The sequence below is a fragment of the Nelumbo lutea genome, chromosome 7 (assembly GCF_056320005.1).
Source record: "Nelumbo lutea isolate HS-2025 chromosome 7, American lotus-T2T, whole genome shotgun sequence".
NCBI lineage: Eukaryota > Viridiplantae > Streptophyta > Magnoliopsida > Proteales > Nelumbonaceae > Nelumbo > Nelumbo lutea.
In genome coordinates this window covers 36331712-36357098 of record NC_142690.1, presented here as the reverse complement: position 1 = coordinate 36357098, position 25387 = coordinate 36331712, and the positions used below count along the sequence as shown (strand labels likewise).

General features: G+C 41.8%; 1 protein-coding gene across 1 annotated transcript in view; it reads left to right on the top strand.

Annotated features, from left to right (window-relative positions):
- The window catches only part of LOC148846100 (lysine-specific demethylase JMJ18-like), a 47332-nt gene that overhangs the window by 4959 nt on the left and 16986 nt on the right, over positions 1–25387 (top strand). The window lies entirely within an intron of this gene.

The window sequence follows — 25387 nt, the reverse complement described above, 5'->3', positions numbered from 1 at the left end:
CCCAAAAATAAGGCCCGGAAAAGAGCCCGTAACATGGTGGCCTATTTTTCAACACTTCTCTTTGTGGATGAACATGCTTTTCTTTAATAGATAACAAGAACTCATTTAAAGAAGATAGGAATAACTGAAAATCATACAAGAGAAGGGGAGCAAAATCCAGGTGTACTTCCAAACTGGTTTTACCAAACTTGTTTTTTTTTTTTTCTTTTTTTTGAGAGAAAGAGTTACTGATTGTACTAATTAGCAAAGGAGAGTACATGAGAAAATGTAGAAAGGAAGCAAGCTAAATACAGGTTTACATAGGCATACTTGTATCACTGTACATGTTTTCACTGTGTAACATATAAGGACCCACACACATCACTATGTATGATGGCAAGTATGTTTACAGTCCTTTCCCCATGTCTTACAAAGGGCAGCTTTGTCATTTTTCCTAGAAGGCACAATTCACAAGTTAGGTAGTGCTCTAAGATGAATGAACCCAATTGTCCATCCTTAGCCAACTTGTTTATCTTGTCCTCTTCAATATGACTTAGCCTCAGGTGCCACATATACTTGGGACTAATCACTTTTCTTGGCCTTTTGGGAATGAAAACAATATTATCATGCTCAATGTTTTCTAAGGAACCATCAAAATTGATGAGATATAAACCATCCATCAAAGTTTCAGAACAATAAAATTTATTTCCAAAATAAATCAAATAACTATTGTTTGTAAAGGTAATTGTATAAACTGTCTAAAACTGATAAAGAAATCAAATTCCTAACTACATCTACAGCATAAAGACAATTATTGAGTTCTAAACTCAACCCTAATGGCAGTGGCAAGCCATAGGTCCTCACAACTAAAGCAACAACTTTTGCTCCATTTCCTGCTCGTAGGGTCTACACACTGTCCCTCAGCCTTCTACTTCTCTTTAGATCTTACATGGGTGCACAAATGTTCACCTCCACAATGAGTAATGATGACTTACCTTCTGAAGGCTTGTCCTTGCCCTTTTAGACTTGGGAGGTACTCTTTGTAGTTCTTCTTCAAATGTCCATCCTCCTGTAGTGGAAGCACTTTCTTTTCTTCTTGGCGTTCTTAGCTTTCTCCTTCTTGATCCCTCCATTAGCTTTTGGACCCTGCTTCTTCTTGCTGGACTTTCCTTTTGAAGATGAAGCATTGCCCACGGCAAGGATCATAGCCTTGGCATTAGGCTTCTTTACGGTTCCCTCTGTGGTTACCAGCATGTTTAGGAGTTCAGATGGTGTGCACTCCATCTTGTTCATGTGAAAGTTCATCATGAACTGAGAAAAGAAGTCTAGAAGGGATTGCAAAATCAGGCCAATAACCAAGTCGGGGTCCAACACAAATCCCAGCCTTTCGAGTTGTTCAATGTGATCTATCATTTTAAGACAGTGGCCATTTACCAACTGTCCCTCCGAGATTCTCAACCTAAAGAGGTTCTTAGATATCTCTATCTTACTGAGCGGCTTCTTTCACCATACAAATCTTGTAGGCGAGCAAGGATGCTAGCTGCATCTTCGAACATGTAACGTCTGACCTGCATGTCATCCTCTTTCTGCTTATCATATGCAAATTCTTCTTCAAGGTTTGCATTATTTATAGGGGGTTATGGGACCAGTTTAGTTAGGATGTAAGCTTTCTTTTTGGAATTTAGAACTATTCTTAAATTCCTTAGCCAATCTTGGAATTTGAGTCCAGTTAGTTGGTTTGTGTGTAGGGTCTTAGCGAGTGGGTTCAAATTTGCCATTTAAATCTGTAGAAAGATATTGGTTCTAATTAGTTCCTGGTCTATTCACTTTAAACCATATGATTTTGTGTCATTAAATCGTAATGGCGCTTCCCACTAATTCTTCGGATATCACACTCCTTTAATGAGAAACGAAAATCCTCATTTAAAGGATTTCTAGTGGGGATTGGGTTCCCATCAAACCCTGGTTAACCTCACATAATAGGTTCTTGGTTCACCAGTTTTCAATGGGTGAATAACTCTTGTTCAATGCTTTCTCAAGCAAGTTCCAATGTATCTCTTGGTCCTTAAGATATATGGGCCTCACATAATAGTTTATTGGTCCATATTCTTAGTTTCTTGGTATTTAATGGTATCCTACCCCATCATATCTCAAGCAAGTCAGACCTACCATTTTGAAAGGTGCAGGATATCGTCAAACCCCTCATATAATAGTTTCTTGGAATTTAATGGTATCCTACCCCATCATATCTCATATTTAATAGGGTGTTCATGTGTTCTCTTCATAGGAATTGCCTCATATATATCTATGGCATACATGCTCACAAGGCACAACAAGTGACGACACATCCACTCTACAATAGTGGAAGGCCACATGTGATGTTCATAACCTCCCATGCACAATTTAAATATTTAACGTAAGGGAGATTTATGTAGTCTTAATGGTCTCATTGTAGCATGCATCACATGCAAATAATAAACAACGTGCATATCACATAAACATCAAAACATGATGATCATGGACTTTGATCTGATTCATCTCGAGCCATAAATCTCTAGCTGTCTTAATGGTCTCATCATAGCATGCATCACATGCAAATAATGAACAGCATGCGTATCACATATACATGCATATCACGTAGTCTTAATGGTCTCTGCTCATCATATGTTGCTTTAGCTTGTTCCCATATATCTCTAGCTGTCTCAGCCCACATAAAGTTTTTTCTTATTGTCGGTTTCATAAATGACAGCACCCATAACATAATTTTCACAATCATATAATTTTCTCTCCCCCCCCCCCCCCCCCCCCCCCCTTTCTCAAGAAGTCTAACTACCTTGGACAACTCTAGGTAATTTAAGCCATTCAGAGGAACAATGGAGATAAGGTAAAGGATATCTTTAGCATTTCATCCAGTTAAAAAATGCATTCCCAGTTGTTGCTAATTGTCTAAAGCCATTATAAAACATAGTAGGAACAACAGAAAACTACAAATTTCAGTCCAAACAGACTTACTCCCAATGCTGATTTTTGCCACATGCAACTTAACAGCACTTCTGTTGATGCAACCAGAGGTATACAAACACACCAAAAATAACTTAGGAAAGAAGGAGGCCATAGATGTTGAATGGACTGAAAAACATATGTATGTTGGCTGAACTGGCTAGGGTTTATGGCTGAATTCCAAAATATTTCAGCCCGAACCTGAGAATCGGATTCTCCTAGGATCAATCTAGCATTGGATCTGTAGTCAAATAAGACTACTAGTCAAAGATAGAGTGTAATTTAATAAGAAAACTGAGAAGAGAAGAGAGAGGGAAGGGAGAAAAGGAAAAGGGGAGAGTAAGGATTCGAAGGAGAGATTTAGAAAGGGAGAGAATACTCTATCTGCCACTCCCCTCTTTCTATTTATATTAATTCTTAAGTAAAGATAAAAGGGCTGAAATACCCTTACTGCTTACATGTCAAAAATAAAAGACTAACTACTAATTGTAGACCGATTGAAATAACTAACTACTAATTGCAGACTAACTGAAATAACTAATGACTAATAAAAGACTGTAGATATACGAGTACAATAAAGTGGTGGGGACCATGGCTACATCATCAGTGGTCTTTACACTCGCCCTCAAGTTGGGAATAGATGCTTGTCATTCCCAACTTGCATAGATTTGCTTCTAACTTCTTTTTTGAAACTTCCTTGGTGAGAAGATTGGCAAACTGCATGTTGGAGGTGATATATGGAAGATATACTTGAGATGCAACCCTTTCCCTAATAAAATGTCGATCCACTTCAATATGCTTAGTTCTATCATGTTGTACTGGATTATGGGCTATATTAATAGTAGCCTGATTATCACAGTACAACATTAAAGGCTTCTCATAGGTAATACCCAATTATTCAAACAGTGATTGCAACCATAGTATTTCAGCCACACTATTTGCCATGGACTGTTATTCAGCTTCAACATTGGAACGAGAAACAACATTTTGTTTCTTACTCCTCCAAGAAACTAGGTTACCTCCTACAAAGGCACAATATTTAGAGATAGACCTTCTATCATCAATACAACTGGCCCAATCAGAATCTGTATAAACTTCTATCTTCATGTGATTATTATTCTTAAACAGTATACCTTTGCCTGGACACCTCTTCAAATATGCCAATATCCTCTCAACAATAAGTAGATGAGTAGTTCTAGGAGAGTGCATATACCGACTAACAACACTAATTGCATAGATGATGTCTGGTTGTGTGAGACAAAGATAAAGGAGTTTTCCAACCAACTATTGGAACATAGCTTTATCTTCAAGAGGCTCTCCTCCTTCTACACTGATCCTGTGATTCTGTTCAATAGGTGTGTCAGCTGGCTTAACACCCAGCTTTCCTGTTTCCTCCAACAAATCAAGGGCATACTTCATTTGAGAAACAAAGATTCCATGCTTGGACCGAGCTACCTCAATACCTAAGAAATATCGTAGCTCTCCTAGGTCTTTTACCTAAAACTTTTGATCTAGAAGTTGCTTAAGAGACTTAATCTCACTGTTATCATTCCTTGTTACTACAATGTTATCCACATATAAAACAAGCAAAGTTAAGGAAGAATCCACCTTCTTAATGAACAAAGTGTGATCTGACTGAGCCTGTACATAGCCAAACTTTTCAAGGGCTTGTCTGAATCTATCAAACCAATCTCTAGGGGACTCCATACAGGGCTTTACTCAGTCGGCAAACCTTCTTACCTGTCTGTGTATTATAAAAACCAGGAGGCAATTGCATGTACACTTCTTCTTGCAAGTCTCCATTGAGGAAGGCATTTTTAGCATCCATCTGGAACAAGGGCCAAGAGTAACTGGCTACAAGAGATAATATCACTCTGATAGTGGTCATCTTTGCTACTGGTGCAAAAGTCTCCAAGTAATCTATACCATAAGTCTAAGTAAATCCCTTTGCAACTAACCGGGCCTTATACCGTTCAATGGAACCATCAGCATTATGTTTCACAGTAAACACCCATCGATATCCAATTGGTTTCTTCCTTTTAGGTTGATCAACTAACTCCCAAGTATTATTTCTCAAAAGGGCATCCATTTCTACTATCATTGCATCCTTCCACTTTGGAATTGGCAGGGCTTCCTGAACTGTTCTAGGAATGGGCATATCAGCAATGGATGCAAGGAAGGACTTGTATGAAGGAGACAAATGATCATATGACAAGAACTGTGAGATACAATGAGCTATGGATGAGGTGCAATGGTGTTTCCCTTTACGGATTGCAATTGGGAGTTCAAGATCATCCAGTGGAGGTAAGGGCTGAACAGAAGATGGTGAAGGCTCAATAGTGGGGGGCTCATCTATAACAGGAGATGAAGGAGTTGTAGTACTTGGATTTGGATTTGCAAAAGGAATTGGGGATGGCTTGGACTGTTGATGACCGAAATCAACCTGCCTCCACCATCTGCGATAAACTCTCAAATCCCGACACTTCTAATAGCCTTCCCCATCACATCCCTCTTCACTCAATGGAACAGGTAAGAGAAGAAACCTTAGGATAATAAGGTACATCCTCAAAGAAAGTGACATCCATAGAGACAAATCTCTTCCCTGAGGTTGGTTCATTGTAGCAATATCCCTTTTGGGTTTGTGCATAACCAAGGAAAATACATTTTGAGACTTTAGGATCAAATTTGGATTGGTGATGGCCAAGAGTCTGAACCAAACAAGTACATCCAAAGGTTTTAAAGGGAATAGAGAACTTATCAGGATACAAAAGGGTGAATGGAGGTTTCATGTCAAGAACCTGCGAAGGAATTTAGATGATGAGATAAATAGCCGTGAGAATAGCATCTCCACATAAACGTATAGGCACATTAGAGTTAAATATGATACTTGTAGCTACCTCCAATGTGTGCCTATTCTTTCTCTCAGCCACCCTGTTCTGCTAAGGGGTATGAGGGCAAGTACTCAGATGGATAATCCCATGGTCAAGGAAATATGAGGCTAGGGATGTTTTAAAGTACTCTTTCGCATTGTCGGATCTAAAAATTTTGATTTTTTCCCCAAACAGGGTTAAAATCATTTGATGAAAGATCCGGGTTAAGGCAGGAACCTCATCTCGAGAACGCATCAAGTAGACCCAAGAAAACCGGGTGTAGTCATCAACAAATAGCAAGAAGTATTTGTACCCCCCCCCCCCATAGTAGTGATGTGATATGGTCCCCAAACATCAGTATGCACAATGTCAAAAGTAACACTACTTCTCTTATTACTCAATGGATAGGTTGTTTTACAATGATTTGCAAGTTCACAACTTTCATACTTTAAACTGGACATTTGGATAGATTCAAATAAATTAGGAAACAAGCTTTTCAAAGACCTAAAGGATAAATGACCCAATTGGTTATGCCAAAGCATGACTTGACCAATAGACTGAGAAACAAAAGACCCTCTAACTTCACTCTCTTCCCAGTGTGAACTTCCTCCAAGCAGATAGATCCCATTTGTCTCACAACCAGTCCCAATCACCTTCCTTGTCTCCAAATCCTGAAAAACACATCGATTAGGAAAAAAAGTCACTGAGCAATTCTGGTTTTTAGTAATTCTACTAACTAAAAGCAAGTTAGTACTAAGTTTAGGAACATGCAAAACAAAAGGCAAGGAAATGGCACTAACAACTTGATGTCTCCCTTGCCAAAGATGGGAACAAGTGAACCATTGGCAATAGACACCTTGTCTCTACCAAAAGACAAATGATAGGTAGCAAATAGTGAGGATAAGCCAATCATATGATCAGATGCACCTGAGTTTATTACCCAATAATGTTTAGTATTACCTGGATTTGAAGCATGATAAGCTAAGGCCAGTGTACCTGAGTGAACAAAGGTTGAAGTGGGAGGAGCTGATGTTGTTACTGGTGACTGAGATGATGATGCTGAATTTCCAACCTCATTTTCCAACTGGGTCAAAGCAGCTCAAACAACAACTAGTGTGTCAAGTGGTGCTACTTTTGTGCCTGATGAAGCCATATTAGCATTCCCTTTCTTATTTCTGAGTTTTGCTGGAACTAGATGAGGGTGTAACTTCCAACATGTTTCTTTGGTATGCTTTGGTTTCTTGCAATATTCACATATTAAGTCCCTCTTGTCTTCCTTCTTCATACCTCTCTCCTTATCACCCCTGAAATTGGGTTTAGATGCTGTCAAGGCTGATTCAAGGGGCTGGTGCTGCAACATAACCTTCCTTCTACTCTCTTCACTGTGCACTAGAGAGTAGGTTTGAGATAAGGTCACACTTTCTGTTGTTAGAAGTTACTGTCTTAAAATATCATACTCAGAATTCAGACCAGCTAGGAACTCAAACACCCTATTAGTTTCAACCTGCTTTTTAAAGGTCTGTGCATCCTTCTAACTTTCCCACTCAATTGTTTCTAAATGATCAATCTCATGCCACAAGGATTTCAAGACTAAAAAATAAACCGAGACTGGTTTCTCTCTTTGTTTAAGGTTATTTACTTTACATTTCAGCTCATAGCCCCTAGCAACATTAAGGGGTTGGGAGTAAGTCTCTTTCATGATATCCTAGATTTTTTTAGCTGTTTTTGCCCATAAATAATTTCGGCTGTTATGTGGCTGCATGGAGTTGCACAGCCATGTCATAACCAAATAGTTTTCCTGAACCCATTTGGCATATACTTGGTCCTTCTTGGCTGGTTCCTTCACATCCCCCAGTAAATAACTTAGCTTTCCTCTGCCCCCAATTGCCATAATGGCTGATTGGGCCCACTCCAAGTAGTTTGATCCATCAAACTTAACAGTGGTAATCTGAAAGCTACTTTCAGACATGCTACCAGCACCACCAGTTCCCAAAAGACTTCCCCATTGGCCTTTAAACTCCATTCTTTGTTAAGGTAAGGGTCAAAAAACCTTCTTTTATCTCCAAGGAAGGGTAATCCCTTCCAGAAACTGCTACAGCCGAACCTACTTTGGTAAAGGTCAAACAACCCAGAACAAAAAAAAAAAAAAAACAAACTGCTCTGATGTTCTTTCAAGAATAAAGACACCTTGGTCTGTAAGACTGAAACTAAAAAACTGCTGTTCCAGAATTGGCGGCAGTCTAGGATTCAAGGTCTTATACCTTAGAACTAGTCGTAGGTCAAGAAACACCAAGATCAGATCAAAATCAACCAGTCTAGGGTAAGATCTCTCAGTTGCACTTCTTAAAATCACCAGAAAAAATGATCTTTCAATAGGTCAAACATGAAGGGCAATCCAAGAAGGGAGATCTCTCAGTTGCACCTCTAAAAAACAAGAAAGAGTGATCTTTTGATAGAGACCTCTCAGCCGCACCTCTTGGAAAACAAGAAAGAATACTCTTTTAATAAATCAACCTTAAAAAAAATCAAGTTACTTCAGTGGAACTCTAGCTGCCACCTTCAAAACAAATCTGAACCCTAATCTTGAAGGTTCTTTCTTTCGTCTGACTCTTCCTGATTGCTGGACATCCTCCAATGCTAGCCGCACACTGCCAACAATCTTTAAGACTCAGCCGATGGTCTTGATTTGCTTAAAACTTCCAATCCTAGGAAATTCTTATTGCAGCCGGCCATGTTAGGCTATCACAAGAATCCCTAGGTTGACTCTGATACCATGTAGTCAAATAAGACTACTAATCAGTCAAAGATAGAGTGTAATTTATAAGAAAACTGAGAAGAGAAGAGAGGGGGAAGGGAGAAAAGGAGAAGGGGAGAGTAAGGATTCAAAGGAGAGATTTAGAAAGGGAGAGAATACTCTATCTGCCGCCCCCCTCTTTCTATTTATATTAATTCTTAAATAAAGATAAAAGGGCTGAAATACCCTTACTGCTTACATGGCAAAAATAAAAGACTAACTACTAATTGTAGACTGACTGGAATAACTAAAGACTAATAAAAGACTGTAGTATATGAGTACAATAAAGTGGTGGGGGCCACGGCTACATCATCAGTGGTCTCTATATTATCAAATCAGATTTGATTCACAAAATGAATACGAGTGTACCTGATACAGAGTCCACAAATTGCAGCTCCCAGAGTGGTGGCTCATGCTCAATACTCAGATCCAAATTGGCCTCCCAACTGAAGATGGCACAATTGATGGTTGAGGTCGACCCTATAACAAGTCTTCAGCCGAACTGCTTCTTCAACAAGCTTGGATTTGTGCAGCTGTGAAACCACTTCAATTCTGATGTGTTACATTAGAAAATGCAACAGAAACAATGAAAGAAAAGTAGCTCCTAAGGCTGGTTTGAATTAGGGTTTTTGGGAAATAAGAGAAAAGAGAAAAAGTGCAAGAAAGATGCAAGACTAGTAGTGGTCGAACTCTCCCTCTTTTATCTTTAAATAGACCTCAATCCCAATGTAATTAGGACTTATCCAAATTGATTTGGGTAGCTCTCTAATTACATAAGATAACATGGAGATCCATACCCATATTCAATCCAAAGCACATGACAACTCAACTTAAGTTGTCATGTGATTAGTCCAACTAGTCTTACTAGTTGATGGGCTAAGGCTCATTTCTTTAGGTGGGTCAATAACATAACTACTGCAAGCCTTATTGGGCTTGACTAATATATGGCATGGGACCCACAAAGGTCTTATATCAGTTCATATGGGTTCAGCCCATGCCAAGTAACACATGGGCCGAATTCACTGAATAACGTCAGTGAACCTTTGAGCCAATCAAATGGGGCTCAGTCTGGGCCCATCACTCAAGTCTAAGTGACCCTTGGTTTTAGCCACCCTATGAAGCCCAAGGATAATGGATTGACATAAGATAAGGCCCATTAGGTTTCAGCCTTGTAATGGTCTTTTGCTCTTGACCTCTCAACCCTAAATGATCAAAACACTACTCATAGGGAAGGACCTCTTCCTAATTGCTAGATGTAATGTCACATCCCTTGCTCAGATGGACCCCAAGATTAAAACCTTTTGCAAACATTTTTCATAAAATATTATATCATAAATATAAATACATTTTGCAAAGAAATTTTAGAAACAATTGAAATCCATTGCCAGTAGCTTTAGGTTTCCATCAGAGATAGTGGATGATCCTATCACAATGATCACCCAGTTAGGTAATTTTCTGAATTGCTCCGACATACCTAGGTGTTTAACCCTAAGAGAATCTGTGGTTGGCATATCAAAAGGAGCTGACTCCAAGACATAGTGTAGTATCATTATCAAGTTTGGGATCAAGAACAACTTTTCAAGTTTGCCCATTTGTCTCCAAGGTATAGGGCTTAACTTGAAATTAGTCCATGTTCAGTTCTTCTTACAAACACCCATTGGCTATACTTAGGGTTTAACCCTAGCATTTGAGATAAGTTGCTCCACCATTTTGGTAGTACATCAGTATCAACCTTGTCAAGATAAATTCTCCAAGCTTTATCCAATGGTTCAGAGCCTTTTAAACTAATGCAAGTTTCATAAGTGTCCAGTTTAAGGGGTAATTCATAGAAACATACCGAGTAAAACATAAAACAATAATGAACTGACTTTTTTTCATTCATAAAATTCAATATACTCAATCTGATTGGAGCTAAAGGCATACACTTCTAACAATAGAATCATTAATTCATCCCCAAAAAAGATTTAGATCCACACATATCAATTCTGGTTCATCTATTTTCACAGAAACTTGATCACAAATCAGGTTTCCTTTAGCTTAACAGATTTGGTTTTGATTGATACTCTAGGTTTGAGTAGGAGGGAAAGGCACTATAGAGGTCTACCTAAAAGACCGTAGATGGCGGAGTGGGGAGGTTTTTGAGAGACTCACAAGAGAGATTGAGTCCTGAGTTTAGTAGAGCTTATGCAAAGCTTAGATCAGAATGCATGTGGTGATCCTTAGAGACCCCCTATTTATAGAAACTCCCTCAGAAAAAGGGAGGGAACTTTCCTGCTTCAGAAAGCGGTTAGTTTGTCAGATCTAAATCACATGGGCAAGTTAGGGTTTGCCACGTGTCCATTTAATTACTCTGGTACTCGAGTTCTTGCTCTTTCTCGACATTTGCATGTGAGCATGGCTATAGCTACTACACCTTCTAGAACCTTGATTGCATGCACTGCAAAAGATGTCATTTTAAGAACGTTCAAGTGTTGATTAAGGCTATGCGATGAGTGGCACAAAACCGATGTGTAATCGTGAGGCGAGATCATGGAGCATGTTTGTGATGCTATGACATGCAATCATGATGGATTTAGCAATGAGAAACATAGAGCTAGGTGAAATCATGCATTTTCTTTTAAGATTGGAATGCAATGAGAGACTAGAACAGTCTCACCGCGATGTAAGCCTAAAGTATGACAAGGTTCCATAATATCTTGATTATAATGTAGGAGAGATCCATTATATGGATAGCCGAACCCTGCAGGTAGATAGGGCGAAATTTCAAAAATTTCTCTCCCTTGTGGGAATCACATTCCCTATTTTAGAAAATCTGCATTTTCAATGATCAATCTTGAACCTAAACCGAACCAGATTTGAAACCGAAAGGTAGGAGAGGGATATACCTGATATGGAGTAACAGTAACTCCCAACGAAGGTGTTCACACCCAAGGAAAACTCCAAAGACTGCTCCCACTAAAGATGACACAGCGTAGGGTGGAGTAGAATTAGCAGGTTCTTCACAAGAACCGAATCCTTCAGCAAGATTCAATGGAGGGTATGTGAGCACGACTTCAGATCAGCCTTTCTCCAAAGACTGATATCAAGAACACTTCTTGATCACTCCTACAGTGGAGAACGAACTGGCAATGGCAGTAGTAGGAGGAGGGCGCAAGAGCAGAAGATGGCGCAGTCTTACTGTTGCTATCTTCTCTCTTGGATCTGAGATCTAATGTTGGGATGATATATAGAATGATTTGCCCCCTCCTCCTTTTATACCCTTAAAACGTTTAGCTCCTAGTCCCATTTGGAGTTTCCTGATTCAAATCCTTATTTGAATCTGGGCCCTCTTTAAGAGATAAGGATAAACCCTTATCTTATCTGCAGATTAGATCAACCCTCATAATCTTATTAGGAGTATCCAAATCCAAATCTGTATTTGGATCTGGACTCTCTAAGTGGATAGGGATAACTCCCTATGCTATCTACTGATCCAAATCCCAGATTCGCCCCTCTTTAACTAATCAAATTAGACCAGTTCGAATTGGGCTTTAGCCCATTAAGTCCATGTGCTCACTAACCTTCCAAACTGCTACGCAGTTGGGCTTCCTTGTATGGCGTGGGACCCAAACATTGATCTACACATCAGCCACATGGGTTCAGCCTATCTTTTATTACAAGGCCTAGCCAAATTCACTGTTATGGGCAGTGAACCCCTGAGACCATCACCATGGGCTCTTAACGGGCCCAACACTTACACTAAGTAGCCCCTGGGCCAAGCCACCTTATAAAAACCCAGGGACTGTGGGCAGATGCAAGATTAGCCCATCAGGTATTACCCTCAATGGTCTTACACTTAAACTCTCAACCCATAATGATCAATCACTGCCCGACAAGAGAGGACCTCTCCCTCGGCTGCAAGGAGCAGTGTTGCACTCTCTACTCACATGGATCTCGGGAATTAAAATCTTTTGCAAACATTTTGAAACCATAATATAAATATATTTTGCAAAAACAAATTTCAACGATTGAAATCGGCTGCCGACAGATTTGGTTTCCATCAGAGAGAGTGCATCCCCGATCATTACCTTTGTCCGAAAAGGGGCTGATCCTGTCACTATGATCAGCCACTCAGATGAATTCTCGGACTGTCCCAACATACCCTGGTTTTGACCCCCTCTAAGGATCTCACTGATTAGCATATCAAAGACGGCCCAATCTGATACCTAGTGCAGTATCATAATCGAGTCTAGGGGTCAGGTGTAACATTCCAGTTTTTCCCACTAATCACCAAGGTCTAGGGAAATACTGGAATCTTGGTCCGATTCAGGGTTTCAAGTAAACCTATACTGCATGTACCTCGGGTCTCACCCTAGCAGCTGAGACAGGCTACCCCAACCAACTTGGCGGCACATCAGTGTCAGCCTTATCAGGATAAATCTCCCCATATCTATCCAACAACTGTGAACATTCTTAACTAACACGAGTCTCATATGTGTCTAGTTTAAGGGTATTACACAGAAACACACCATAATAACATGAATCAAATATGTAGTTTATTCATTTACAATAAATGTCATATGGTACATCATTCTGATTGGAGCTAAGAGCATACACTGTCTAACAATCACAGTATAGTCTCATGGGTTTGTCAACCGAGAACCCCATCTCTTGTAGCAAGTTCTTCAACCATACTAGTTCACATGTGGTATGAGATGTACTCAGCTTTTGTGCTACTCCTTGCCACCACTGTTTGTTTCTTGCTCTTCCAAGTTACAAGATTGCCTCCAAGGAAGGTACAATACCCTGTAGTTGATCTCCTGTTTGATATAGAACCAGCCCAATCAGCATCTATATACCCTACTATTTGAAGAGTCCTTCCACTTTGGTATAGCAAACCACGACCTGAAGCACCCTTCAGGTACCTAACATTCCTTTGAACTGCTTCCCAATGAGGAATCCAAGGATGTTGCATAAACTGACTCACCATACTCACAGCAAATGATATATCTGGTCGGGTAATAGTCAGATAATTCAACTTTCCCACCAACCTCCTGTATCTTCCAGGATCATCAAACTCTTCACCTGCATCAACACTCAACTTGACATTAAGTTCCATAGGAGTCTCTGCTGGTTTAGCACCTAACAGTCCTGTTTCTTCAAGTAGGTCAAGAACATATTTTCTTTGACACAAGTTAATTCCTTGCCTTGATCTTGCAACTTCTATTCCCAGGAAGTACTTTAGCTTACCCAAATCTTTCGTATTGAAGTGGTCCTGTAGGAATTTCTTCAACCTGTCAATCCCGTTACTGTCTCTCCCAGTTATGACAATATCATCCATATACACCACTAGCAAGATTTTCCCATCTTTTGAGTCATGGCTGAACACAGAATGGTCTACTTGACACTGTTTCATCCCAAAGTCTTTCACTACTTCACTGAACCTGCCAAACCATGCGTGTGGAGATTGTTTCAGTCCATAAATTTCCTTTTTGAGTCTACAAACCTTACCATCCTCCCCCTAAGCAACAAACCCTAGCGGTTGCTTCATATACACTTCCTCAATGAACCAATTTTAGCAGCTAATGAAATCAACACCTGAACTGAACCAATTTTAGCCACAAGAGAAAATGTCTTCATATAGTCCACACCATACAACTGAGAATAGCCCTTGGCCACTAACCTGGTCTTCAATCGTTCCACACTGCCATCTGGAAGATACTTCACTGTGTATACCCACTTACACCCAATAACATGCTTACCGGGGGGAAGAGCAGTGAGTTCCCACGTGTTATTGTGTTGTAGAGCAGAGAGTTCCTCTTCCATGGCTTGCCGCCACCTTGGGGAGGTAAGGGCTTCTTGGACGGTCTTGGGAATGGAAATAGATGATTGCAATGATATAAAGTTGCGATGAGAAGCAGAAAGGTGAGCAGCTGAAACATAGCATGAAATAGGATGAGAAGTACAAGTGCTTTTACCTTTCCGCAGGGCAATAGGAAGATCAAGGTCTAAGGGAGAAGAAGCAATGACAGGATCTGTCGACGAGGGCTGAATTGGAGGAGCTGGTGTTATTCTATGAGTATATACTTGTTTGATTGGTGGCCTCTCAGTAGTAACTGGCATGGGAGGTGAATCTGTAACTGGAATGGGAACCACGGGAAGGGGATCCGCAACAGGGACGGGAAGAGGAACTAGGGAGGAAGGAGAAGAAACCATAGTATCTGAGAAAAAAGGAACTGATTCAAAGAAGGTGACATCGGAGCACACAAATGACTTATGGAAGTTAGGGTTATAGCACTTATACCCTTTCTGAGTCCTTTAGTAGCCAAGGAATATACACTTAGTAGCTTGTGCATCTAACTTGTCTAAACCAGGCCCCAAGTTTTGAACAAAACAAACACATCCAAAGACTCTTGGGGTGAGAGGAAACAGAGACAAGGTGGGAAACAACACCGAGAAGGGGGATTGACTTCCAATGATGGACATGGGCATCCGATTGATGAGAAAATAGGATGTGAGGACGACATCACTCCAAAAATGCTTTGGGACATTCATATTAAGCATCAAAGACCGAGCAGTTTCAAGGAGATGTCGATTTTTCCATTCAGCTACACCATTCTGTTGTGGGGTGTAGGCACAAGAAGTTTGATGAATTATCCCATGGTGCTCTAAATATTGTTGAAATGGGATTGAGGTGTACTCTTTTGGCATTATCGGAGCGAAGAATTTTAATATGAACACCAAATTGGGTACGTATTTCAGCATAAAATTTTTGAAAAATAGAAAACAATTCACTACAATCTTTCATAAGATAAATCCATGTCATCCTTGAAAAGTCATAAACAAAAATTACAAAATACTTATAGCCATTGTATGACATCACTTTGATCGGACCCCAGACATCAGAATGAACTAAAGAAAAAGGACTCGAGACATGACTATCAACTCTTGGACTAAAAGAGACTCTTGATGTTTCCCAAGCTGACATGACTCACAATCCAAAGATGAAAGATGACTCAAGGAAGGAACCATCAATTTCAGAGCCTTGAGAGAAGGATGACCAAGTCTGCAGTGCCATTGAAGAGGAGTAAGAGACAACTGAAAAGCTACTGGAGGGCCACCGCCATCAAGGTAATACAATCCACCTGCCTCATGCCCTCACCAATCTTCATCCCCGTCTTGAGATCCTGAAACACATAAGAAGAGGGATAAAAGGTTATGGAACAATTAAGTGACTTGGTTAATCTACTAACAGACATAAGGTTAAAAGGGAACTTGGGAACATATAAAATAGATGATAAAGACAAGGAGAAGAGATCAACATCACCAACACCACATATGGGAGATGTAGAACCATTAGCAAGAGTAACTGTTTGAGATGTGGAGGACCAAGAAAGAGAAGAAAATACATTAGGAGTCCTAGACATATGGTTCGAGGCTCCGGAGTCAATGATCCAGTGTGAGGGCTTGGAAGCCAAGCAAGCCATACCTGAATGGGCAAGGGTAGCTGTGTTCTGTTGAGATGTCTGAAGGAACTGCTCATATACTGCACGGGGTACACTCACCATCTCCTTCCCAGAAGCACCAGTAAATGTGGAGGGGATTGGGTCAGTATGCTGACTATCAGTAATTGTACCACTACCCTTAGTCAAAGCATGGTTAGCCCAAGTGTTGGGTGGACCATGTAAATCATAGCAGAAATTAACCGTGTGTCCCTCTAATCCACAGTGTGTACACTTCCTAGGGGCATTACTTCTTCCTTTACCACGACCTCCCCTTGAGTGCCGACCTCCACTCCGGCCGCCAACATGGTTAAACATGGGACCACCACGGTTACCTGGAAGTCCACGACGACCACCACCACCTCTATTTCCACGGCCTCCCCCTCTAGTCACCACAAAACCAGATTTGTCTGAGAGAGAAGAATGCTCTATAGACTCAATAGATGTCCTAAGACGGGCAAAAACTTCTTCAAGTGAGGGAAGAGCAGACTCCCCCCCCCCTCATATTCAGCCTTCAAAGCCACTAGAAACCTTGTCACATCAAGTTGCTCACGCTGTTGTTGCTGAATCTGAACATCCCGTGTTAGAGGATGATACACATTGAGCTCATTTCGGATATTCCTCAGGCTTGCATAGTATTCCTCCAAGCTTTGATTGCCTTGTTTCAGATTAAAGTACTCTTGGTACAACTAATACACCCTAGTTGTATTGTCTTGTCCGGAGTACAGTTTCTTAGCATGATCCCAAATTTCTTTAGCTGTATCTAGGAACATAAAGTTCACACTAATTTTTTGTTCCATGCTATTCCATAGCTATGTCATTATTTATGCATCTTCCTGTTCCCAATCACTAAACCCCGGAGGGTTTCTCCTCTCTCACATGTTTTACTTTTTTCTTGGCCTTTAAAAACACCTCCACAGATTTTGCCCACAGCACATAATTCTCACCATTCAACTTAATAGATGTCATTTGGACGTTTAGGTAATTTGGAGAAATCATAACGCCTGTTTTATTGTGATTCCCATCTCCAATCGATGCCATCTTAACTAATTCACCTTCAAATATTCAGCACAACCTCACGCACTTCCACAAAACTTATCTCACTTTCAGCATCACCACCTTCTTCAAATACACATTGCACATCAAATACAAAAGCTGAAATCACCCAGTCATTAAATCAAACACAGGAATCAGTATAAACACCACCACATGACACAAGGTTTCACTTTCAACTATTCAGAAGCATCCACATACCATTCAACACAATACAACCACCACCACACCACTGTTGCGTGAACTTCAGCGGTCGAGAAAACCCTACTTTCAGCACAGATATGAGGTAAAAACAGAGAACAAGGCTGATATGCATACTAGTCATTTCAAACCTCCACAAAAAAAAGTTTTTTGAACCAAAACTGTTATGGACGCCTTCCTCGGGAAGACGTACCGTTGCCGCCGGCAGCAACAGGCCCCGGGCCCACTGCCAGCAGCAGCAAGGATTCGGTGATGCTCATCCTACCCAGTTCGGCAACAGCAGCCTTATCTAGATTAGATTAGCTCATTTTGCTTGTTCTTATCTTATTGTTCTTATCTCTTATCTTATCTTGTTAATAGCTTATCAGATTAGGATTAGCTTAGCTTATCTTATCTTGTTAGTAGCTTATCAGATTAGGATTAGCTTATCTTATCCTTTGCAAGATAGAACTGGAAGTCTCCCCATTCAGCAAGGAGACTCCCCTTGATTAGGACTCTTGTAATCTCCTATTTAAGGAGACCCCATTATTGAATGAGATATCAAATTATTCAGTCAAGAGTGAGTTAGGAGAGTTGGTGATCTCTTGGACAAATCACCAAGGGCGCCAAGATAGGTTCATCACGAGCAGGAAGGAACAAGGGAAAACAGGAGATTTTCCCCGTGGACCGACCAGTGACGAGATCCTATTCCCGGGCCCTCAACAACTTGGTATCAGAGCAAGGCGTCATGGGAGATCTGGAGCAACTACCTTCCAGGGTCCATGACCTCGAGCACCAACTCGTGGAGACCAACTCCGAAGTTCGTGAGATCAAAGGTGAAGTGCGAGAACTGTGGCGACTAATGGAGATGTTTCTTTCCAGCAGGGAAAGGAACTCTGATGGAGGGATAGCAGCTAACGACCGCTAGCCAGATCTGCCGGAGTCTTCCGGCGAACAGCAGTCCGTTCGCCATGGAGCAGCCATCATCCCCAAGTACAGCAGGCTGGAGTTCCCATCGTACAACGGCAACGGAGACCCCCTAGGCTGGCTGTATTGTTGCGAGCAGTTCTTCTGGAATCAACGGACAAATGACTAGGACAAGGTAAGCCTAGCCGCCTTTCATTTAACAGAAGAAGCACAACTTTGGTTTTATCGGTTAGAGCAAGAAGAACCCGGGCTCAGTAGACCCAAGTTTAAATCCTATTGCCTTCTTCGGTTCGGACCCCCATTGACCAGCAACCCACTGGGCGAGCTAATTAACCTTAAACAGACCGGAACAGTTGCTGAATACCAGCGACAGTTCCAAACCCTCCTCACGAGGGCATCCTCCATGCGACCAGACCAGCAAGTAGATATGTTCACAGCAGGGTTAGCAGAACCCCTGTGAGTGGATGTCGAGATGCAGAATCCCCCAAATTTGGTCACAGCCATGAACTTAGCCTGCACATTTGAGCGCAAGCTGCAGCTCAGCTGCGGAATTTTTAATGTGGGTCGTCCACCGAACTCGTGGGTGCCCCCAAGACTAGCAGCAACGACCCCCTCTTCTGCTACCAGCCGGGAAATGAAGCCTCCCACGACCACCACCTCTAGAGCAGTGACAAGTACAGGCAGTAACATGGTCACTCCTCCCATCAAGCGCTTGACCAGGGCAGAAATGGCAGAGCGCCGAGCGAGAGGTCAATGTTTCAACTGTGATGACCTCTACTCGGTAGGACATAGATGCAAGAGGCTTTTTCGCCTTCTCATAGATGAGCAAGAGGAGGAAGGGGAACCCGTCACATTCGAACCAAAGATCTCTCTCCATGCGATCACCGGTATTAAAACCTCTCAGACCATGTAGTTATAGGCACAGATCGCAGGTCAGTCGGTGCGCATTCTCGTCGATTCAGGGAGCACACACAACTTCATAAGTGAACATGCAGCCTTGTAGTTAAAACTACCAATGGAACTCCGGCCGCGACTACAAGTAGCCGTCGCAAATGGTGAAAAAGTTCACAGTCCAAGGATTTGTATGGACGTTCCAGTACAGGTCAATTCTGAACTAATTCTTGTTGATTTATTTGTACTCTCATTGGATGGATTCGATATTGTTCTCGGGGTCAAGTGGTTAATTACCCTAGGCCCGATTTTGTGGGACTTCAGCGCACTCACCATGACCTTCCACTTGAATGGCGAGCAAGTTTCATGGCACGGTTGCAGGGTTAAAGAGAAGACACCGCAGGTTCATGCACTCCAGACAGAACCAGCAACCATAGAAAAACTTCTCGCTGAGTTTTCAGATCTGTTCCAGGAACCGAAGGGCCTTCCCCCTTCCCGAGCTTGCGACCATCGTATTCCTTTGGTGGCAGGTTCAGCACCAGTCGTTGTCAGGCCTTATCGCTACCCTCACTTGCAGAAGGATGAGATAGAAAAACAATGTACAACGATGCTGAACCAAGGGATCATACGCAAAAGTCACTCCCCCTTCTCTTCGCCGGTTCTGTTGGTGGCGAAGTAGGATGGAACATGGAGGTTCTGTGTTGACTATAGAGAACTCAATGACCAGACGATCAAAGATAAGTTCCCTATTCCCATTGTGGACGAACTGCTGGACGAGCTGCATGGTGCCCAGTATTTCTCTAAGCTGGACCTCAAGTCCGGATATTTCGAAGTTCGCATGGCTCCCGGTGACGTGAAGAAGACTGCTTTTCGCACCCACCATGGCCACTTCGAATTTTTAGTCATGCCATTCGGACTCTCCAATGCACCATCTACATTTCAGGCACTAATGAACGAGGTATTCCAGCCCCATTTGCGCAAATTTGTTTTAGTTTTCTTTGATGATATCCTCGTCTACAGCAAATCACGGGTAGAGCATGTCCACCATCTGAGGACCGTTTTTGTACTCCTACGCTAACACAGCTTATTCCTGAAACGGTCCAAGTGCTCCTTCGGGGAACGATAGGTTCTTTACCTCGACCACATCATCCATGGGCAGGGTGTCATAGTTGATAGTTCCAAGATTCATGCTATAACAGAATGGCCCAAACCTCAATCCGCCAAGGCCTTACGCGGGTTCCTCGGTTTAACGGGTTACTACCGCAAATTTGTCCTGAACTATGGAGTGTTGGCGGCCCTGTTAACCAACCTGTTGAAGAGAAACTCCTTTCGGTGGGACGACACAACTGATGAAGCTTTTCTATCACTGCGAAATGCACAGTCTTCAACCCCTGTCCTGCAATTACCTAATTTTGCCCTCGAATTTACAGTCGAGTGCGATGCTTCCGGAGTGGGTATCGGGGCCGTACTACAACAGCAAGGGCACCCGATCGCTTTCTTCAGCTGCAGATTGGCCGACCGGCATCTGAAGCTTCCAGCCTATGAGCGCGAACTAATCGGCCTTGCCCGAGCCATCCAGCACTGGAGGCCGTATTTGTGGGGGCGGTCGTTCATCGTCAAAAGCCTCAAATACCTATTAGAGCAGCATCTCACCACTTCCCCTCAGCAGCATTGGGTTAGCAAACTGCTCGGGCTTGACTTCCGGGTGGAATATAAGGCGGGATCCTCTAATCGCGCAGCTGATGCCCTGTCTAGGCGAGAAGAAGACGTGATGGTTCTATGTAGCATTTCCCAACCTCGGATCTCTCTGTTTGACGACATTAAGAAGGCAACACCACAGTCCCCGAAATGGTCGCTCTTACTGCAGAAGATCCAGACCGGCACGGCCGACCCCGATTGGTCACTTCACGACGGGTTGGTATTGTATAAGGGACGAGTCCATCTTCCAGCAGACTGCCCGTTAATTCCCACCATCATCACCAGCATCCATAACTCCACCCATGAGGGCATTCAAAAAACACTACACCGCGTCCGGACTGATTTCCATTGGTGAGGTATGAAGACTTCTATTCGAGATTTTGTCCAGAATTGCTCCACATGCCAACAACACAAATGGGAAAACCTACACCCGGCAAGCCTCCTTCAGCCCCTTTCCATCCCATCGCAGATCTGGGCCGACATATCCATGGACTTCATTGAGGGACTTCCCAAGGTAGGGGGCAAATCAATTCTCTTTGTGGTAGTCGACCGCTTCTCTAAATACGCGCACTTCATTCCTCTATCACACCCGTACAGTGCCACTTCGGTTGCCCTCGCCTTCTTTACACATATCTTTCGCTTACATGGGTTGTTGGAATCCATCGTCAGCGATAGAGACCCGCTCTTCACTAGTGCCTTTTGGAAAGAATTATTTCGACTACACGGCACCACCCTGGCCTACTCATTAGCTTACCAGCCACAAACCGACGGTCAGACGGAAGTGGTTAGCCGCACTATCGAGATGTATATCCGCTGTTTCGTAGGCGATCAACCCCGACGGTGGTTGGAATGGCTTCCTTGGGCCGAGTATTGCTACAACACAGCCTACCATTCCTCCCTCGGCATGACCCCCTTTCGCGTCGTTTACGACAGGGATCCTCCCCGCTTGATGTCCTACGAGCCCGGATCTACTCGCTTGGACGCAGTCGATCACTCCTTACAGGACCGCGACGCCCTCCTCGCCGACGTCTGCATTCGCTTACAGCAGGCCCAGCTCCGCATGAAGCTCCACTATGATAAGCACCACTGGGAGCTGTCGTTCGATCCAAGACAATTTGTTTGGTTGAAGCTCCAGCACTACCGGCAGCGCTCCTTGCGCCACAAGGCCGCCCCGAAGCAGGCCCCTAAGTTCTATGGGCCCTACAAGGTTCTGCGACGGATTGGTAGTGTGGCCTACCATCTAGAATTGCCAGAGACTAGCCGAATTCATGATGTCTTCCACATCTCTTTGCTGAAACCATTTATGGGTGTTCCCTCGGACCAAGTTCCCTCCTTGCCACCCTTGAAAGATGGCAAACTGGTCCCCCAGCCTAAAACTGTCACCTGCTCTCGTTTCAATCGTGGAATCCTTGAAGTCTTGGTGGAATGGTGTGATCTACCGCCAACAGAAGCCACATGGATCCCATTGGCAGAGTTCCAAGCCACATATCCATCTTTCGAGCTTGAGGACAAGCTCGTAGTCTAGGAGGGGAGTAATGTTATGGATGCCTTCCTCGGGAAGACATACCGTCGCCGCCGGCAGCAACAGGCCCCGGGCCCACCGCCAGCAGCAACAAGGATTCAGTGATGCTCATCCTACCCAGTTCGACAACAACAACCTTATCTAGATTAGATTAGCTTATTTTGCTTGTTCTTATCTTATTGTTCTTATCTCTTATCTTATCTTGTTAATAGCTTATCAGATTAGGATTAGCTTAGCTTATCTTATCTTGTTAGTAGCTTATCAGATTAGGATTAGCTTATCTTATCCTTTGCAAGATAGAACTGGAAGTCTCCATATTCAGCAAGGAGACTCCCCTTGATTAGGACTCTTGTAATCTCCTATTTAAAGAGACCCCATTATTGAATGAGATATCAAATTATTCAGTCAAGAGTGAGTTAGGAGAGTTGGTGATCTCTTGGACAAATCACCAAGGGTGCCAGGATAGGTTCATCACGAGCAGGAAGGAACAAGGGAAAACAGGAGGTTTTCCCCGTGGACCGACCCGTGACAAGATCCTATTCCTGGGCCCTCAAAAAAAACACAACATTTATAGTCCACTATTTGGGCAAAAAAACAGAATTGTTCATACCTGTCCACAAACAGCCCTCTTCGTATCACAGGATAGAGGGCATCTAGTACACAACCTCAACGACCACCACCACAGTAACTGGAGGCATACTCACCTCCAAAACCACAAAAGGACTACTCCTTTTTGGCCTCTTGTCGAGCTTCCACTCAGGCTAGAAGAAAATCGAAGAAAGCTAAAATGGTTGGCAGCGAACCCAGGAAGAAGACAAACAGTCAGGAAAGAAGAAAAAAAGGGAAAAGAGAACTAGGTTTTATTGCTCTGATACCATGTAAAAACCCTATTCAATTCTAGGTTAAAGTAAAGAAGAAGAAGAGGAGGAGGAGGAGGAGAAGAAGGGTTCGGCCAGATTAGGAAAAATCAGTCCACCTCTAGCCGACCCACTTGTATTTATCTCCAATAGCATAGTTACAAGAAAGACCATATTGTCCCTCATAAGTGATGGGACACATAACTTAAACTTAAATAAAATAGACCTTTCACTCTCAAATAGATAAACCCAAATGACCAAAATACCCCTGATTTGTGTATTCTAACAGCTTAAAATGTCAGTGTTCATGGAAATATTGGTCATCCAAATATAGGAAACATGTCATAAATGTAGAAATGTCGAATGGAAACATTGTAAAAGTTATAGATATGGTGGAAACATTGTGAAATATGCAAAAATATAGAATGTTATTTTATGTAATAATAAAAGAAGCACAGGTGACCCTTTTAAATTATTATCTTGTTCTATATCATTAAACGAAACTAAGGTTAATAGGTAAAATAACATGCTACAATGTTATCCTGTAAACTTTAACAGTCAAAACTGCACGATAGAGTGAGATCGAGCAAAATCTGAACTCATAAAAAATGCAATTGATTCTAATAGATCAACCAAATAATTTATTATGCAAATAAAAAATTAAGATATATCTTCATTTTTGAAAAGAATTTCAAGCTGGCTCGAAATGGTAATAATGTCCATAAGGCAGGCAATAACACTGTTACTTCACAGATCTATAATATTGTCGCCGATTTATGTTATAATACCATCTCTTGGACTCCACCTAAGTATTCACTGGGTAGTATGTCAACTCCAGTAGTATTTCAAGTTGATACCCATGGAAATAGAAATATGTTTTGGAAATATTAGGAAATTTATGGACATTTTAAACCATGGCCCCTACTTAACTGCTTGGACGATGGAACCATTCTGAATGTATAGAATTCCCCATCCCCTTCATCCTTCTCAACACCTGTGAATATGGATAAACCTGTCGAAGTATACATATGATGAATGTTTCATTTTGGATGTTGCTTCCTTGAATGCTTTGGAGAAGGATTAACTGATATTATTTTTTTCCCATTTTTCTTCTAATACATTCACATCCCTTTTTTTTTATAGGAAACAGTAACTTTCATTAAAAATTATTAAAACATTGCATTACATCTCAAAAATTCCAAAGCTTTAATACTGAACCCAGCCAAATTCATAACCATTGTTACAAAACATCCCAGAAAAGTTCACTCCTGTTTGATCCTTGTTTGGCTAAAGCATCAGCCAGGCCATTTGCTGTTCTTCTAACCCATTGGAAGTTTGCTTCAACTTCCCTTGTAAGACACCAAACCTCTCTCATAGCTTGCCTGTGGTTCCAGATTCCCAAATTTCTAGTTTTCATCCAGTCTATTACTAATCTTGAATCCCCTTCCACTTCAGTCTGGTGCAGTCCCATCTGTTTAGCCAGTGTCAGACCTTCAGCAATGCTAAAACCTCAGCTCTTAACAAATCGTCCACTCCTGTAGTCCCCAAAAAAAGAGCCAAAATTTTTCCTTCCCCATCTCTAAAGACTCCTACACCTGAAGGCCCTGGGTAACCGGGTTACCAAAAGAATTGCCATCAAAATTGAACTTGATTTTTTGTTGTGTAGAGGCTGCCCAACTCTCTTGAATTTCTGGACTAGATCTTGAGGAGTTTGCTATTGAACTGCACCCCCTAATTATATTATCCACTGTGAATTCCTTAAACAACTCATCTGATTGTACCCAATGCACTACCTTGATAGTGGTGCAGTCAATCAAAGCCTCCCTCGATTTTCTTTTTCCTTGAAAGATTCTGTTGTTTCTTTCCTTCTCAGATTTAAATTGTTCACCAACATCTATTAGTCTTGACATAAATACTACCTATGTTGTAGTAAATTTCATATGAATATAGCAATGGGAAATGGAAATTCAACATTCTTAGATGCTTGTATTATTATGTTCTGCTATATATTTTAGTACTGGATACTGGAGAAATGCTTTTATAGTAAAATTTCTATGGATTTCTCATTGTACTAATCAAATTATATTGTATGACATCTGATAATAGTCTTGTTGTTTTGTTAAATAAAGACCATA